General features: G+C 43.2%; 1 protein-coding gene and 1 non-coding gene across 8 annotated transcripts in view; both read right to left on the bottom strand.

The window, feature by feature from the left end:
- Positions 1-13,531, bottom strand: part of LOC145362033 (cysteine/serine-rich nuclear protein 2-like) — a 69,479-nt gene that overhangs the window by 43,926 nt on the left and 12,022 nt on the right. For 3 of the 7 annotated variants that reach the window (XM_080218065.1, XM_080218064.1, XM_080218070.1), the window contains one exon: positions 735-907. The exons of 1 other annotated variant lie outside the window; for it this stretch is intronic. The gene's annotated coding sequence lies outside the window, so the exon portion shown is untranslated. Of the gene's footprint in view, positions 1-357; positions 419-734; positions 908-1,938; positions 2,373-9,289; positions 9,607-13,531 lie in introns of those variants that run through there. 3 more of the 7 variants (XM_080218066.1, XM_080218067.1, XM_080218069.1) reach the window with 3 other exon arrangements.
- On the bottom strand, positions 12,628-12,730 carry LOC145362079 (U6 spliceosomal RNA). The gene has a single exon (XR_013889931.1). It is a non-coding gene; the product is annotated as a U6 spliceosomal RNA (small nuclear RNA).

The following is a 13,531-nucleotide window of genomic DNA, read 5'->3' as shown; positions in this document are numbered from 1 at the left end:
GCTGGGAATTGAACCCAGGTCCCTGGCACTGTGAGGAAGCAGTGCTAACCACGGTGCCATCATGTCACCCTGCAGTCAAACATTTAGTCTGACTTATTAATTAAAAGTGATCTGTGGAATCACTCTAAGGGATTATGTGCTGAAGAATGGCCAACTAAAGGATCAGAACGGATGGGCTGGATGGAATGGCAAATCTCCTTTAATTGATATCTTCAGCCTCCAGTGCTTCCATTAATATCCCCCAACGTCCAAAGGCTCCAACTTGTGCTGGAGCACATTTCCACAGGCACAGGAAAAAACAAGGAGGAGAAAGGCAAGGCATGAGTGCCTCGGAGATTCATACTCCGCAGAGAGCACCTTCTAGTGGTTGGTTGCAATACATCAGCAGAGAGCTATCCTCAGGCAGGTGGCATTGGAGGAAAAGAGCCTATAAACGATGGAAAAAAGTTAGGGGAGGTGTAGATTAGATTAAACATTGATTGAGCATCCTATATAGGCATTGTACAATTTCACAAGAGCTGAAGTAACTGACAGTCCAGCACATTGCTAGTTACTCTATTATCTACACGAAACAGAATGTTGCCTTTTTGGAAGGTTACAAGAGTGGTGATTGAAGCAACCTTGAATCACAGCAATGCTAGTGCCCTCAAACACAGCCCTCCCCCACAGCAATGCAATCCACAAGTAATGTGGTATTCTAGTTAAGCTTTATCTAGCCAATCCTTGGAACTAACCTTCACAAGTAGCTGTAAAGGAGCCCTAGATCTTGTACGAGGAGCAGCATACTGCCAACTTAAATTCCCCAAAACCTGAACTCCCGAGGAGTGTCACAACTGCCCAGCACCATCAGGAGTCCTTTCCGGAAGATAATGATCTTTCCATAACAAGTTTGGCTCCACTTTGTCCCCTGAAAACAACAGAGTGGAATTTCAATACTCCAGGTTAAAGGTTCAGACCAATCTGAAGATGATTTTATTGACAAAGTAGTGTATCCCTATACAAATAGCTTCCTTGCCTGCAGAACGTCACAGTCATATTTTGCTTCCTCCAACCCTGAGTGCCTTGAATTCTTCAGGACAAATTGCTATTTGTGGCTTTGATCTGACAAGTCCATTTCAATAGACCACGCGGTCAGGTGAAGTCTCTTAATACATCTTGTGTCAGATAGTGCTGCTACCCATGCCACAATATTTATATCTAAATAAAAAACATTCTGCATTGGCAAGATAAATCGGTTCCCAGAGCCCAGATAACCCCAGTCCTAACGCATCCATCAGTCCAGCAACAGGCCAAGGGCTTGTTGTGTGAAAGAACAGGTTGAAGGAGGAACCCCAATTCATCAAACACAGTCCAACACCTGCTATTCTCCCATCCCCTAAAAGAAGTCCCAATCTTATTTATACCATTTATTGAGACACCACATGGAGAGCTGGTCACTTGATAAAAATTCCAAGGACCTAATTTAAGTATCAGTTGCTCTTGTCTCGGAGTTAGAAAGTTATGGTTCAAGTCTCACTGCAGACTTCCAATTGTGAAAGGTGTTGCCCAAAAGGCAAGGCTTTTTAAACATTCTGCATTAGTATGGTTGCAGTAATCAAAATAAGTCTTTAGAAAAATGGAAATGAGGATCAATGCTATTCCATCCTTTCATGATGTTGTTGTGATTGAGTAAAGGAGAGACCGGAAGTCTTCTAGGATTTGTACGTTTCATTTAGCTGCTCAAATGGGCTATTTGCCTTCTTTAAAAACACCATTTAGAACTAGTCACGAAACAGCTTTTGCAAAATCGGAAGACGGAACCAAAAGTTGACAATAAGCAACATAAGTTAATGAGTGAGTTGTAAATCAGATAATCTTTCAGAAAGTATAGGTTTCATTGTTGATGGCAAAGAAAGTCATTTTTTTCATTCTCTGAATACATTTATTGCCCATGCCTACCTGCCTCGAAAATCATTCCAGGTGTAGCAGATTCTTTGATACAAGTGGCTTGTTAGACCACTTTAGGGAGCAGTTAAGGGCCAACCACTTTGCTGTGGATGTGGAGTCACATTTGGTCTAGAATGGTTAGGGACAGCGAGTTTTGTTCCATAAAGGATACTAAAGAAGCAATTGGATCCCTGCTTTAAAAGGGTGAAGGAACCCAGTTATTTAAATGGTCACTTTGGATCAAATGGCGTTGCTACCCACACCCAACTGGAAATTTGATTTCCAAGGTCCCCTTTGAGTTACACATGTGGCTATGGAGAACAGCAAAACACAGGTCATAACACTAAGCAGAATCCTAAACATTATTAACATGTGTAATGTATAGTTCTATGAAAACAAAGTTAGGATATAATATACACGAAGTATAGATTCAAATTAAACTATTTTGATTATTGAGCGTCATAATGATGAGTTTCAATTGTTGGATTTAATTAAAAGATCCTAAATTATTGTATTAGGTCAGCAGAGAAGGTTGCACAAAGCATTCTGCAGTAGGCGTCACCCCTGGTCAATAATTTGTCAAAATCAACTTTTGGCAAAACAATTTTCCTAGTGCCTGCAAAACATAGAACATAAGAACATAAGAAATAGGAGCAGGAGTAGGCCATCTAGCCCTTCGAGCCTGCCCCGCCATTCAATAAGATCATGGCTGATCTGTCGCTGCTCAGTTCCACTTTCCCGCTTTCTCCCCATAACCCTTAATCCCCTCTCTTATCAAAAACCCATCAACCCGCGTCTTAAAAATACTTAGCGAGCCTTTTCCTTGTTACATCTTAGGGCAGAGCGCCATCGAGACCTGCTTTCCTGGAGTGGCAGTCACCTGTTTAGTTTAAATGAGAGAGAAAAAAACAAAGGAAAACTTGCAGTTCTCTAGGTCAAATCCTGCGACTTTGCACTTGGCGATTCAAGGCCTTGTGTCATCTTCAGTGAAACGGGTCGAGTGCAAGGGCTAACTGGACCAGGACACCCAGACACAATTCAGACCGCATGTAAACCTCATTAAATCAGTTTTTAAGGATTTATGTAACCGTAAAATTATATACTGCTGAAATAAAGATGTGTCTAAACTTTTTGGCAGGACAGTTTGTAAGATTACCAATAGTAAAGGGAACAATTTATAATTTTTTTTATTCATTCATGGGATATGGGCGCTGCTGGCTGGACCAGTATTTGTTGCCCATCCCCAATTCCCTTGAACTGAGTGGCTTGCTACTGGCCATTTCAGAAGGCATTTAAGAGTAGCCCTGGAGTAGGCCTGCCTGACTGGGTCAAGACGGCAGATTTCCTTCCCTAAAGGACAAGTGAAAATCAAATGGGTTTTTACAATCGAGAGTGGTTTCATGGTCATCATTCGGCTGTTCATTCCAGATTTTTATTGAATTTAAATTTCACCATCTGGCATCAAACCCAGGTCCTCAGGACATTACCGAGGGTCTTTGGATTACTAGTCCAGCAACAATATCACTATGACAGAATGTGGGTAGACAAATATTTTTAACATATGGTTTAATATAATCTAATGTACCACAGGAGAAACGATACTTAAACCAACACATCCAGTGCTACTATTAATTCACTTCAACTTGTATCCACTCTAGAATTATACAGCTCACAATACTCTCTCCAAACATCTCCAGTTCATTAGGTGTTTTTACAATGGAAACAGATATGCAAATGACTAAAATCAACATTTAACATAAAAGTACATTGCACTGTGAAAACGCTGCACGACTGAAATCTCACTTGCATTCCCTTTGAATCACACACAAAACCTTTTCACAAAGAGCTGTCACAACAAGCACAAAGCCTTTTAAAGAATTTTGCAATCACCTATATGAGCAGAGGTAGTATTAAAAAGACACGGAATAGGATTTTGCAATACTCCACCCCGGGCAGAATTCCCTGGTCCTGCCAGAGCCAATGGTATTTGAATGGCTCGCCACATTCTTCAGCCCTGCCCCCTGCCACGATGGGGCTGTAAAATTCTGCCAAAGGAGTGAGGCGTTGAAAAAAAGAATTTCTTTTAAAACCCAGGGCAGCACGGTGGCACAGTGGTTAGCACTGCTGCCTCATCATGCTAGGGACTTGGGTTCGATTCTGGCCTCAGGTGACTGTGTGTGGAGTTTGCATGTTCTCCATGTATCTGCGAGGATTTCCTCCAGGCGTGCTGGTTTTTTCCCCACAGTCCAAAGATGTGCAGGTAAGGTGGATTGGCCAAGCTAATTTGCCCCTTAGTGTCAGGGGATTAGCAGAGCAAATACCTGAGATTACAGGGATAGCACCTGGGTGGGATTGTTGTCAGTGCAGACTTAGGGGCAGCACGGTGGCACAGTGGTTAGCACGGCTGCCTCACAGCGCCAGGGACCCGGGTTTGATTCCTGGCTTGGATCACTGTCTGTGCGGAGTCTCCACATTCTCCCCATGTCTGCGTGGGTTTCATGTTTCCTCCTACAGTCCAAAAGATGTGCCAGTTAGGCACACTGGCCATACTAAATTGCCCCTTAGTGTACCCAAACAGGCAGCAGAATGTGGCGACTAGGGGTAACTTCATTGCAGTGTTAATGTAAGCCAAATTGTGACTAGCAAATAAACTTTAATGGGCTGAATGGCTTCCTTATACTCTAGGGATTATATGAGCAGAAGTGTCTTTTGTGGAATGCAAGTACAGCAGTAAACAGTCTAAATATGAATTCCCAGACTGTTAACATTCAATTACACAATTTAGGAAATAAAAGCATCTATTCCAATGTGCAACCATTTCTTTCACTGGTAGAATGTTTGTGGCCTGTTTATTTTTAGACCAAGTGATTTTTTTAGACCTTGTTCACAAAAAACAATTTTTTCTCTTCCTTCTGCAGCTTCTTGAGATTTGTCATCAATTCAACACTCTCAGCACATATGTTTGTTGTTCCCAATAAGTCTTCTGCCAAGTGTCTACCTGGAAAACTAGCTGAATAAACAGTGATGGGCTGAGTGGACAGACTTTCATTCTTTATACTCTCCCTCCCCTTTCCAGTTCAGAGCAGTCCATTCAACCTCTCAAACGTGTTCTGCCATTTGATTCCATCATGGTTGATCTGAGGGCAGATTTACCTGCCTTTTCTCTGCATCCCTTGATAACTTTACCATCTATAATCATCAGAATGTAACTTTTAAAAATACATAACAATGGGGATTCAATAGATTTTGTGGGAGATCCTTACTGCAAGAGATGTTAGCCCTGGACAATGGAGTGCCGCCAAGCGAGCAAATATCACAGGTGTCATCCTTAAGATGACACATTAAACTGAGGCCTCATCTGCCTGTTCAGGTGGATCCCACAGTGCTAGTCAAAGAAGAACAGGGAGCGTTCTCATGTGCTGGGCCAACATCCCTCCCTCAATCAACACCAATGAAAACAGATCACTGATCCCTCGTCTCATTTGTGGCACCTTAAGTGCTGCAGATTTGTTGAACCATTTACCACAGAATAACGCATTGTATTTGAGGTGTGATGAGACCCCATGTCAAGGCAAGTCTTCATTTCTTTCAAAGAAGATTGTTCTGAATACTGAACGATTGGGGAAAATACAGTCAAAGCCCCAAGGGGAAGACAGCATCAACCCGGTCATAGGAACCTCCAAGCTCATGCAACTGGACCATTTAAAAATCATTTTCCATTGCATTATCCAAATAGCCAATGGAAATTTTAAAAATAAACTGGTTATTTATTCTGCTTGGATTTCACAAGACACAGCTCGGCTTGTAGTGAGCTCCCTTAAGCACAGGCTCTGCAAACAAATGAATGTTACCGTGGAAACACACCGCCACAAACTATTTAAAAACATGTCACATGCTTTCCATTCTAACTTCCCTCCAGGTCAGGTCACTGTGTATAATTTACAAATGTTTGAAGTCCAACACTAATTATGTAAATCTATTTGGCTACTGTTTAAATGTATCCAGTTTCAGACACACCCCAACAATATGGTAAATTGAGTTTTCCACTGCCTTTCAAGTTCCACACTTGAAAGCAAGACTCAATTGGTTTAAAAAATGTGACATATTTTAAACATATGTCGCATTGGAAGAAAAAATCTAAACACAGCTCCACACATTTTACTTGCATTTGCAATCTGTATCACTGTTTTAGATCTCACACAACAGTGACAGCTCGGGTTGGACAAGGATCGCTTCACACAGGTTGAATTTAAAAGACCCATTGCTAAGGGGAACTTGCTTTCATTGTAAAGACACCCCAACCCCAACCCTTCCACCCCAACCCCCAAACTTCGGGCCAAAAAAAGCAATTTGTCTCCGAGATGATGTGTGCAGGAGAAGCAATCCTACTGAGTACTGTCTTCTGATTGGCATTGTTGAAGCAGCATTAGTAGCCAGACCTGGGAAGGGCAGCACTCTTCCACTCACGGAAGTAGCGGCCAATTAGAGATGCATTATGATTGGCTCTTCTCTCTCAGCTGGGAAATATTGTTTTTGGTTCGAGGTCATGCCTGGGGAGCAGGAAGAATTTTATACAAAGTATTCCTCTCCAGCCCTTCAGATTACTTAAGAGTACTTATTTGCATAAAACCACATTAAATAAAACAATGTTTTCATCATATTGCTGGTATTAATTCTCATTTCATCTTTTGCCAATTTTTTTTTACTATTTCACCATCAATATGCCAACTATCCATTATTTTGAGAACATTCTACGCACAATATGAATCTTTGGCTGGTTATGCCAAACAAGCTAACCTAAGAAACAACATGAAGTTGAAACTGAGTTTTACATGGAGAGATATTTTTAGTAATGAAACCATGCTAAAACTACAAGTTATGAAGGTTGAATCTTTCCCTTATTGCTTTTCACATAATCACAGAATTGTTACAGCACAGGAGGCCATTTAGCCCATCGTGTCTGCACCAGATGAACATTTGGATTTAGTGTCATTCCCCTGCCTTTTTCCCCTCAACCCACATTTTCCAAGTGTGACTACTAATTTCATCCCCACTGCTTCTCCGCTAGTAAAGTTTAACTGACTGGTCTGCAATTGTTGAGCTTGTCCAGCCATCTGGCTCATCCCGAGTTTAGGGAAGACTGAAAGATTGTGGCCAGCAGCCCTGCAATTTTCACACACACCTCCTTCAGTACCTTTGGATGCATTGCACCTGGCCCTAATGTCTTGTCCACTGTAAAGACACACAATCTATCCAACACTTCCTCCTCGTCAATTCTGAACCTCTCTAGTGACAGAATTTCCTCCTCTGTTACTGCATCAAAAAATAATTTAAACTAATTTTTAAAAAGTTGAAACAAAATACAATTCTAGAACATTTACTCATTTTCTGCAGATTCTTTTCAAATTACAAACGTTATCCTTAATTCTCAGCCAAATACTGTACAACACACATTCAACAATACACTTTCCCACACACTGAAATCAGCAAAAAATTGCATTGATGCATAATTGGATTTAATTCACAAAAGAACATCCACCCTTTTTGGTAAAGGCTGATGCAAAGTTTACATTTAATACCTCAGCCACACTTCCTGCCTCCATGTGTAAATTACCTTTTCCTAATGGGCCCTACTCCTCTTATCACCCATTTACTATTTATATGTCCAGACAAGACTTTGGGATTCCCCTTTATGTTGCCTGCCAGTCTTCTCTCACAATCCTGCTACATTTTTCTAATATGCTTTTTTCTTTGCCCCATTGAACATTCTGAATTTCTCTTCGTTCACAATTGTATTTTCTACCTGACATGTCATAAGCAGACTTTCTTCTTTATCTTAATTTCTGTTTCCTTTTTTATCCAGGGAGCTCTGGATTTGTTTGCCCTATCTTTTCCATTTTGAGGGAATATACCTTGATTGTGTCTGAACCATTTCATTTTGAAGGTAGCCTATTGTACGGTTACAGTTTTTCCCAACAACCTTTGGTTCCAGTCTATCCAGCCCAGCTTAATTCTTGCCCCTTTGAAGTGAGCTCTCCCCTACTAATTCTTCTTACTCTGGATTGTCTGTTGTGCTTTCCTACTGCCGTACTGAACCTTACAACACAATGACCACTGTCTCCTACAAATTCCCCCACTGACATTAGGAACGTTTGCCCCACACCACCCTTTACACTACCATTGTCCCAATCTACATTCAGGTCATTAAAGTCCCTATAACTACTCTACAACGTTTGCATCTCTCCATAATTTCCCTGCAAATTTGTTCTTGTACATCCTCCCCATTGGCACTCTATAGACTACACCAAGCAATGTATATGCATGCTTAATACTAGCCAAATTGATACTGTCCTTGAACTTTCTGATGTTGCATGTAAAACTGGTTTCAATTCTCGGGATGAGAATTTTTAAATCAAGACATGGATCAAACACCAGCCAATGTAGGTCAGCAAGGACAGAGGTGATAGGTGAACACAACATTGTACGAGTTAGGATACAGGCACAGTTTTGCATGAGTGCAAGTTTATGGAGAACGGAAGGTGGGAGGCCAGTTGGGAGAGGAGTAGAATAGTCAAATGTGGAGGTACATAAAGCATGGAAGAGGGTTTCAGCAACATTGGGTACCACAATGAATGCAATAAAGTTAGCACATGGAGACGTTGAAGGAATGGAAAGTGACAGTGGATTGCTCACTTTCAATGTTGAGACAATGTGCAGAGGTAAAAAGCAAAACTCTTGGATTCCAAGACAGGTAGAGCACAAGAGGCTCTTCTGCTCTTTTCCACCTACCAGGATGTAGATGGAGGAGGAGAAACTAGGAAACTTTTAATACAATCACACAGGTCACATCTGGATGGTCCACAACTAATCAACTTATTAGACATTTATAATACCTGGAAGCTGGGTCTCTGCCCACTTTCAACCGCAGGTGCCAGCCTAGGCAAACAAAGCAATACTTTCAGTAATTCAGTAGTAACATTTACTTGAAATCACTGCACAGGAGTATTGGGGCAGGAGTGAATTAGTTACCTTCTGAGATCTTCTGCCCCAATTAACCCACATGGCTCCTCAAAATACAACACCAACTTCTAGCATCCTTGAAATTCCTGAAATTTTCCAGATGAGTGCAAGATGGAAATCTTTAACAAAATGCTTTTTATCAGCAATGCTCAAGTTCTGTATTATCAAACAACTATTTTCATGACTTATACTTGAATTTGGTCTGTGAACCTGGGCTACGTTGCCACAGTCCCCATTGGGCTTTTTTCCCCAACTATACTAGCAAGAAGCTCAAATCTTGGGTTCACGCAATATGTCCAGGTCCTATCATTGGTGATAACTAAACAAATGTTTGGAGCCATACCTGGCACAAAGAAAGATGGTTGTGATGGTTGGAGGTCAATCATCTCAGTCCCAGGATATCCCTGCAGGAGTTCCTCAGGTTGCTTCACCAATGACCTTCCCTCCATCATAAGGTCCGAAGTGGGGATGATCATTGATGGCTGCATAATGCTAGGCACCATTCACAACTCCTCAGATGCTGAAGCAGTCCATGTCCAAATGCAGCAAGACCTGGACAATAACCCAAGGTTGGGCTGACAAGTAACATTCATGCCATGCAAATGCCAGGTAATGACCATCTCCAACAACAGAGAATCAAATCATCTCCCCTCGACATTCAATGGCATGACCATCACTGAATCCCCAATTTCAGTATCCTGGGGGTTACCATTTATAAAATCCTGACAGTGCAGAAGGAGGCCATTCAGCATATCGTGTCTGCAATGACTCTCCAACAGAACATTTTACCCAGACCCACCCCTGCCCCATTTCCTTAACCCCACACATTTACCTCACTAATCCCCTAACCTACACATCTTTGGACTTGAAGGGGTAATTTCACATGGGCAATACACCTAACCTCCACATCTTTGGATTGTGGGAGAGAACTGGAGCACCTAGAGGAAACCCACACGACACAGGGAGAATGTGCAAACTCCTCACAGACACAGTCACCCACAGCTGGAATCGGTCCTGGTACTGTGAGGCAGCAGTGCTAACCACTGTGCCACTCTAATGACCAAAAACTGAACTGGAATAGACATATAAATACTATTGCTACAAGAGCAGGTCAGAGGCTGGGAATATTACAGCAAAATCACCAAGACAAGTCAAGACTGTGATGGAATACTCTCCACTTGCCTGGATGGGTACAGCTCCAACAATGCAAGAAGCCCGACACCATCCAGGAAAAAGCAGCCCACTTAATAGGCACCCCATCTGCCACGATAAACGTTCACTCCTTCGACCATCTACACAGTAGCAGCAGTGTGCACCATCTACAAGATGCGCTGCAAGGCCCCTTTGACAGCACCTTCCAAACCCACAATCACTACCATCTAAAAAGACAAGGGTAGCAGATACATGGGAACAGCACCACCTGCAAGCTCCCCTCCAAACCCCACACCATTCTGACTTGGAACGATAATCGCCATTCCTTCACGGTCACTGGCTTAAATACCCAGAATCCCCTCCCTAACAGCACACAGGTGTACCTACACCACTGCGACTACAGCTGTTCCAGGTTCTTACAGGCAATTAGAGATGGGCAATAAATCCTCGCCTAGCCAGCGAGGCCCACTCCGTGGACAAGTAAACAAAATCAGCCTGTTGTCCACCATTAAGCTGAATCACCAGCACATTAGGTTTCAACATTAATCAAAATAACGGTTAATATTTAAAAACACAAATGCTTAGTAATGTAGCATTCATCTGAAAGCACTTAAGGCTGCAAATTTAAAGCCAGCTAGAAAGAAATGCAAGGTTCAGTTTCTGAGCCAAGTACTCACTTCTGTTCTATCCCTTGTGCCTCACTGCCATCGTCAACATTTATTTCTCAGAGCAGCTGGTCCACAGTAAATAGGGCAGCACAGTGGCATAATGGTTAACTGTGCTGCCTCAGTGCCAGGAACCTGGGTTCATTTCCATCCTTACTGGACTGTCTTTGTGGATTTTGCACATTCTCCCTGTGTCTGCGTGGGTTTCCCACCTGGTGCTCTGGTTTCCTCCCACACTCCAAAGATGTGCGTGTTAATTTAAAGTTTATTTATTCATGTCAAAAGCAGGCTTGCATTAACACTGCAATGAAGTTACTGTGAAAATCCCCTGGTCGCCACACTCCGGCGCCTGTTCAGGGGCGGATCGGCCACACTAAATTGCCCCAGTGTCCAAAGATGTGTAGGTTGGAAAATTAGCAGTCAAATACATGGGGTTACGGAGATAGGGCCTGGGTACAATGCTCTGCTGGAAAGTCAGTGCAGACCTAGTGGGCCAAATGGTTTCCTTCTGCACTATTCTGCAGAAGGATCTAGATAGGCTGGGCGAATGGGCCAGGAAATGGCAAATGGAATTTAATGTTGGCAAGTGCGAGGTGGTCCACTTTGGTAGGAATAATGGTAGGAAGGACTATTACTTACGTGGTGAAAAACTGCAGCAGGCGGCGGTGCAGAGGGACCTCGGGGTCCTTGTGCATGAGTCGCAAAAACCCAGCCTGCAGGTGGTCAGGAAGGCGAATGGGATGCTGGCCTTCATAGCGAGGGGGATTGAATATAAAAGTAGGGAGGTCTTGCTGCAGCTGTATAGGGCACTGGTGAGGCCGCAGCTGGAGTACTGTGTGCAGTTTTGGTCGCCGCACTTACGCAAGGATATTTTGGCCTTGGAGGGAGTGCAGAGGAGGTTTACTAGGCTGACATCGGAGTTGAGGGGGTTGAACTATGACAAGAGGCTGAATAAACTAGGCTTGTACTCGTTAGAGTTTAGAAGAATGAGGGGAGATCTCATTGAGACGTATAAGATGATGAATGGGATGGATAAGATAGAGGTGGAGAGACTCTTCCTGCTCAGAAAGGACAGTAGGACTAGGGGGCACAGCCTCAAGATAAAGGGGGGGCGGTTTAGAACGGAGTTGAGGAGGAACTTCTTCACTCAAAGGGTGGTAAATCTCTGGAATTCTCTGCCCGTTGAAGTGGTGGAGGCTGCCTCGCTAAATATTTTTAAGACGCGGGTTGATGGGTTCTTGATAAGAGAGGGGATTAAGGGTTATGGGGAGAGGGCGGGAATGTGGAACTGAGCCACAACAGATCAGCCATGATCTTATTGAATGGCGGGGCAGGCTCGAAGGGCCAGATGGCCTACTCCTGCTCCTATTTCTTATGTTCTTATTTCATAGGGATTCTATGAAATAGAAAGCAATTTGTCAATTTTGGTGGCACATTAACCAAATAGATTACTGGACAATTTCTTGACTGAAGTTCTGGAGACAACCAGAGATCAGAAGTCAGATTGCCCCTTCAGTGAAAGCACTGTGCTCCCTACAAGCCTGATGTTCAGGATTCAGGGAGCATTCCACCATGTAGAAAGACATGTAAAAAAAGCTGTAGAGACACTCCTTCAGTAAGCCTTTTTAGGCAGCCCCTCGGGATCGAGGATGACTTGCTTCCTTTCTTTAAGTTGCAAAGTCAATGCAGAGTGGACAAGGAAACCTTTAATCCATCATCTTGGTTTGCTCCAAAAACCAATTCAGATTTGAACTGAATCCAATTCATGATCCCCACAAGAGAGACAAACAAGATCCAAGTTGACAAGAAGAGGCATTACACCTGATTTTGGGCTTGATCTGACACGTGATCTTTCCGAAAAGGAAAAAATATGGAACACTTCATAATTGTGCGTGTCATCCCTGCACCAAGACCACACTAATCTTCTCTGCATTGTACCAATTTTAGTCTATGTGCTGCTGAAGCAAGCATAATAAACCCCCCATTGGGGAAATGAACCCTGTGTGACAGGCGGATGCTTCCACTCCAGTTTGATTTGTTCTGAGATGGTTGATAAGTCCAATATGCGATCTGCAGACTTCGCCACAAATGGAACAGGTGGTGCTTGAAGGATTAGGTACGTGGGCTGTTTTGATGTCTGTGTGTGCTCTCCTAAAGCTCGACTTTATCTGTGTCCTAGACAAAGTTTTTCAATCCGTTTGGAGCCTTCTCAAATTAACCTTCTCCATTTTGCACTATCACAAGCTTCGTGAGCTTGACAGCCTTTGTGGATGAGGCAGCGCCAGGTAGGGCGGTTTTGTGCCAGCATTTCCCAGGTAGTCGTGTCAATGCCAAGCGACTTCAGGGAGGCTTTGTGTGTGTGTCTTTGAAACGTTTCTTCTGCCCTCCATGCAAGCGTCTTCCAGAGAGTTCCCCAAAAAGGAGCTGCTTGGGTATGCGCTCGTCTGACATACGAATGACATGACCTGCCCACTGGGTCTGCACTCTCATCAGCAGTGTGCGGACTGATGGTAGACTTGCTCGAGAGAGAACTTCAGTGTCTGGTACTTTGTCTTGCCATCTGATACGTAATATTCTGCGAAGACAAGTCATGTGGAAATGATTGAGCTGTCTTGCATGCCTACGATACACAGTCCACGTTTTACAGGCATACAGGAGGGTAGTGAGTACCGCGGCACTGTAGACCTTCAGTTTTGTTGCTGGGCTGATTCCTCGACGTTCCCATACAGTGGAACGCAGTCTACCAAAAGCAGAACTTACCTTTGCTA

This window comes from Carcharhinus amblyrhynchos, chromosome X, assembly GCF_965287045.1.
Source record: "Carcharhinus amblyrhynchos chromosome X, sCarAmb.v2.hapA, whole genome shotgun sequence".
NCBI lineage: Eukaryota > Metazoa > Chordata > Chondrichthyes > Carcharhiniformes > Carcharhinidae > Carcharhinus > Carcharhinus amblyrhynchos.
This window is presented reverse-complemented; position numbering and strand designations above follow the sequence as displayed.